This window comes from Lissotriton helveticus, chromosome 7 (genome assembly GCF_964261635.1).
Source record: "Lissotriton helveticus chromosome 7, aLisHel1.1, whole genome shotgun sequence".
Taxonomy (NCBI): domain Eukaryota; kingdom Metazoa; phylum Chordata; class Amphibia; order Caudata; family Salamandridae; genus Lissotriton; species Lissotriton helveticus.
The window spans coordinates 847,058,320-847,064,332 of record NC_136068.1 but is presented as its reverse complement, the minus strand read 5'-3'; positions in this window follow the sequence as shown (position 1 = coordinate 847,064,332).

Sequence of the window (6,013 nt, the reverse complement as noted above, 5' to 3'; positions counted from 1 at the left end):
CCCAGCTGTACAATTAGGCACAAGCTACACAACAAACTATAAGAGGATTAGGTTTTCGACAGAATCTATAAAGACCTTGACAGACACAGCAATCAATCTCATATCTGTCCAATTGCCTGGCAAGAACCAGATACATTCCTGGGAATGTTTCATAACCAACCTCAGCACCCAAAAGGCAACAGTTACAAAACCAAGGTCCTCTCTCGGACAGTCACAACAGAATAACCTATCAACAAGTCAAAGAACACAACTCAAAGGACTTAAAAAATCGATAAATGGCTCGCTAAGAACCTTACGCCATGACCCAGGTAACTTATTGCTCATTTCTAAAGTGCGGGAACAGAGAACCAAATTGAAGAGGTTGAAATGGACCATTAACAACAATAATTAACAGGATCTCTGGGCTAAACTATTGCCCAACATCAAGCATAATGCCAGTGACCGATTCTGGAAAACAGTAAATAAGATAATACATCCGAATCATGGGGGCCTCACCTCCTTCATACTAGAGGAAACATGGGCAAGCTATCTAAAATCCTACTTTAATAGCCAAAGTGTCACTGACTCAATCCCAGGGAGGAACAAAACATCCAGGGAGGCAGTTGATACCATCAATTGGAGCAGGGAAAGCGGTAGCTTACCTCCTGTTACTCCCGAAACAGGTCCATGCTCAAAGGCAATCAGCACATCTCAACATGCCGGAGGAAAGCCACACAGTGTCAAATGTTCACCAGTCACTGAACAGCTCCTAATTAAAAAACAGATCAAGAAGGGAAAAAAGGAGGGAGCACCAGGGCCGAACGGAATCCCACCTACAGTGTTTAAGGAAAAGCCGGAGGACTGGGCAAAAATACTCCACTCATTATTTCTGGAAGTACGACATCTGGGCATAATTCCAGATTCATGGAAAGGGTCGATTATCGTCCCAATCCATAAAACGGGCAGCAAGAACTTACCAGCCAACTACCGGTTAATAGCCCTGATTGACAATGAAGCCAAATACTTCGCGGGCACATTGTTGGAGGAGCTGTCAAGCTGGGCAGAAAACAATAAAATAATTCCTCTGAACCAGACAGGATTCAGAAAAAGCTGCTGCACAATAACCAATATTATGGCAATGTGAATGTTAATGAACTTGGCAAAACTCAGGAAAATTCAGCTCCATGCCTGTTTCATTGACTATAGTGCCGCGTTTGACAATGTGGAGAGGCCCAAACTATGGTCTAAGCTAGTCGGATGGGGCATCCCCAACAACCTTTTATCAATGATCATGCTCCTACACTCCAACACATGGGCTCAAGTCAAATTGGGCACAGGAACGCACCTCTCAAGAAAAATTAAAACATCGAAAGGCTTCAAACAGGTGTGCGTCCTGGCCCCCATGCTATTCAATCTATTCATGGCAGACCTAACCCTGACACTCAACAACTGCAATTCGCATGCACCCAGTTTAGGGGGCTCCCCAATATCTAATTTACATTACGCGGATGACGTTGTCCTACTCAGCCACACGGCAGTGGGCCTGCAACATCTCCTGAACTGCCTAGAGGTCTATGTAGAAGAAAACAGTCTCTCAATAAACCTAAGCAAAACGAAGACTATGACAATTAATAATAAATTTAAAAAGTTCCACCACTGGTACCTGGGTAATAAATGCATCGAAACAGCAGAGGCTTACAAGTACTTGGGAATTTACATAGACAAACAAGGTCTATTTAGCCAACAGCAAGAGGAGATCAAAAGGAAAGGGATGATCCTTGCTCTTTCTTTGAAAGGTTAATCTGCTAAACTGCTCGGCCCAACACTTAGTCCACTCTTGATGGAAGCCCGGGCTAAAATACTACCTTCTATTACTTACGGTACTGAGGCACTATGTGGGAGAGCTAGCACCCTCCTGGATAAAACACTTGCCAAAGCATATAGATCAATATTCAGCCTCCCGACCTACACCTCACCGGCACAAATTCGATTGGAGTTCGGTCTCATAAAGCAAACCTGGGCCAGCTATGGAAGTTTCATCAACTGCTGGCATAAGATCAGGTCAGCCAACCACAACACACTAAACCATCTTCTCTGGCAAGAAATCCAACAGAGGCAGAACTCATCTGCAGCTCAATATCTCCAGGAGGCTCTGACAACCACAGGCCTTTCCCCTCTATGGGATACACACTGCCTCCATTCAGCGTTTCAAATAACAGTGTGGAAGACGCTGAAGATACACTCTCTGCTAGAGGATAAGGTGACCTTTTCTGCCAGAGCTCACGCCTGGATGACCTTGGCCACTGTCACGAGGACAGGCTCCCTGACGGACGGGGCGTACCTGCTAACGTATGTCCGTTTCCAGGATTCCTTCGACGTCTCTTGGACTGCTCCGGTGCTGCCTACGGTGTCTCCGCTGCCGGCCCTTCCTCTCGTGGCGTCAGGGGGAAGTCCCCTGACATTCCGCCTATCAGGAGGGCCCTCGTCATGTGGTGATGGCCTATCAGAAGAGCCGGGGGCGGTTAAGGAAGCGCCGAGTGGAGCTGTGGGCGCGGAACCTGCTGGGAAGACGCCGAACGCCGAAGAAAACGGAGAAGCAGAAGCAATACCGCTGGGATTGCCGGAGGAGAGGAGCGACAAGCCTGGAGGCCCACGGACCCACGAGCCGCCCTGCCACACTTCCAGGGGAGAAGTGTGGCTAAACAAGGTACGAGGGCGCTTCCAATCGTTCTTCAATACACGGGGTGGGACAGAGTAGAAGAGGGTGGTCACAGGAAGCATCACGTTCTCCCCAGCGACACTTAAGTTAGAAGGAGCACTAACGAGGTGGTGGAACCTGGTGAACCCTCACTCCCACTTCCCCCTCTCATGCCTTGGCCCCAGGTCTGCCACTAACGCGGCTGTTTCTCTTTTCTTTCCTCCCTGAGCGCCACTGGACCGAAGAAGACGGGGACCCTAGAAAACAAAGCCCAAGCCCAAAAGAAACAACAACGGGAGCCTTGAATTCGAACTGTATCTGACTCTGTTTAGTGGCTAAGATCCTTACCTGTCAATAAAGAGGATAAACAGAACTTCAGGTCCTAGAGTCCTTACTTCCTAGCCCCAACCCTCACAATTGGCGAGCCAGCCAGGAGCCCCGGAACCCCGCCATCCGAAACAGAATGGAAAACATACTGACCCAAATGGAAGCGGATAGGTCTGCTTTCACCCAAGCCATCCAAAGCCAGTCAGAGAACATCTTGAAACTTGCTGAAGGACAAACACAGTTAATGACTGTTTTGGGCCAAGGAAGGACTGCAGCCCCACCCCCAGGGATGGTGGTACCGTTGCAAAAATTCACCCCTGGGGAAGACCCCCTTGCTTTCTTCTTGAACTTCGAAAGGGCAGCAAGAGCTAGTTCATGGCATGGGGATAGGTGGCCGTTTTACCTGGCACCCCTGTTGATAGGGGAAGCTCAGGCAGCCTATCAAACAGTTAACCGGGATGGTACCACGGCCTACGCCGTGGTCAAACAATACATGGGGGTGGACGAAGAAACCCATCGCTTACGATTTCGTCAAGAAAAAGGGACACCCGGGGATTTACCCAAGACTCTATTCTTTAAATTAAAAGAAGCTGCTGATCTATGGCTCAAACCCCAGGAAGGCAACATTGACGCCATAATGAACAAAATCTATCTGGAACAGTTCATCGAAGCACTCCCCTACAGTACCCAGCGTTGGCTCAAACAACATGCGGGACTGACATTAGATCACGCCATAGAAATGGCCACTTGCTATGCCAGGGCTCAAGGCAAACCTTATGTAAGGGAGCCCGACAGACCAATCAAGACCACTTCCGCCATCAAACCGGAAAAGAAACCACCACAAAAGCCCTTGCCTGAGCCGCCTAGGTTGCGATTCCAGCGACCCGAACTACCCAACGCTGGACCCCAATGTTATGATTGCGGGGAGTGGGGACACATAGCACGGTATTGTCGGAAGAAAAAGAGAGAAGACAAAGAAGACAAACCCATGGATGTGAGCTATGCTCCCAGAACCATACTCTATGCTCAAGAAACCGGAACCACTTTCTATGTAAGAGTTTCTCTTAATGGGACCTTTGTAAGAGCACTGTTGGACTCCGGTTGCAAACATTCTGTGATTCGGGCAGAGCTAGTAGAACAGAGCTAGTAGAACAGACAGCACTCATCCCGGGGAAATCCGTTCATATACGTTGTGTTCATGGGGACGTGAAAGAATACCCTGTAGCGACTGTCACATTGTACACCCCCTCAGGGAAAGAAACGGAGGTTATCGTAGGGGTTATGTCCAGATTACCAGAACCCATTATCATAGGGACAGACAATCCCTCATTCACCACCCTGTTGCTAGAGACCCTCCAGAATCTGTCTCTTCCCCAGAATACCTTATTGGCCTCAGAACCTTGGGCAAGAGACACGCATTTCCGTATAGCCCAGTTAAATGACGCTAGTCTAACAAACGCATGGCAGGTAGCACGAGAGGGAAAGGACCCTTCCACAAAATCGTATCCTACCTTCATAGAGAAAAAGGGGCTGCTATATAGGCTCGCGAAAGCAGATGCAGAGCCACAACTACTGGTCCCGAATGACTTTAGAGATCAGATCCTGTTTTTTGGCCATGCCCATCTATTGGCTGGTCACTCAGGCACAGAAAAAACAAGCCAAGCCATATTACGTCATTTTTTTGGGCCAGGTATCTACGCTCAAGTCCAAAAATACTGCCAGGAGTGCAGAATCTGTCAAAAACGAAACCCCTACACGCCACCTCCGGTACCGCTAGTTCCCATGCCCATCATAGGGGTCCCCTTTGATCGCATAGGGATGGATCTGATTGGCCCGTTACCTAAGTCATCGAGAGGCCATCAGTATGCCCTTGTACTGGTTGACTACGCTACGCGTTATCCAGAGGCCTTTCCCCTGAAAGCAGCCACTTCAGCAGCCATAGCACAGAGGTTAGTGGAAGTGTTTTCTCGTATGGGGTTTCCTAGAGAAATCATTACCGACCAGGGTACCCCTTTTGTTTCCCGTCTGATGCAACAAGTTTGTGGGCAGTTAAACATCAAACACATTAAAACATCTGTGTATCACCCCCAGACAGACGGTTTGGTCGAACGATACAACGGCTCCCTGAAACTAACCCTGAAAAAGCTTTTGTCTGGGGATGGGAAAAACTGGGACCAGCTACTGCCTCTTGCCCTCTTTGTGCTCCGTAGTCAGAAATAGGCCAGCCTAGGTACCTCCCCATTCGAATTATTGTTCGGGAGAGCGCCACGTACGCTTCTTGAAATAACCAAAGAGAGTTGGGAAACTGAGGGAGCACAAGAAGCCGAGGCTCTCCTGGATTATACTCGTCAGCTACAGACCAGGCTACATAAGCTTAGAACGCTTGCCCACGATCACTTGGCCTTAGCTCAAGCCAAACAGAAGGCCTTCTATGACCGAGGAAAAAAATGGAGGGTACTTGATGTCGGAGACTGGGTTTTGATTTTGTTACCCTCCTCGACACATAAAATGAGAAAAGAGTGGCAAGGGCCCTTCAAAATCATTCGGAAAATAGGGCGTACCACATACCTTGTACAACTGGGAAGAGGCAAGTCTCAGATGTACCATATCAACATTCTCAAGAAGTGGTTAGGGAAACCTCCACAGTCTGTCCATCTAGCGTCTCCGGTATCTCTTCCCATACAGTCGGGGATCTCCCTATAAACAAGGAATTGTCCCCGGAACAACAAGAAGAAGTCATGTCTCTTCTGTTGTCGTATTCAGGAGTTTTCTCTGACCAACCAGGGCGCACTCATTTGGCGGAACATCATATACCCACTCTCCCTAACACTGTCGTAAAACAGAAACCATATCGGATCCCGGAAGCAAGACATCTTGCCTTCCAAACAGAGGTACAAAACATGCTGGACTCTGGGATCATAGTTCCCTCCCATAGTAACTAGTGCTCACCGGTGGTATTAGTTCCTAAACCAGACGGTAGCATCCGTTTTTGTATAGATTTCAGGGCCG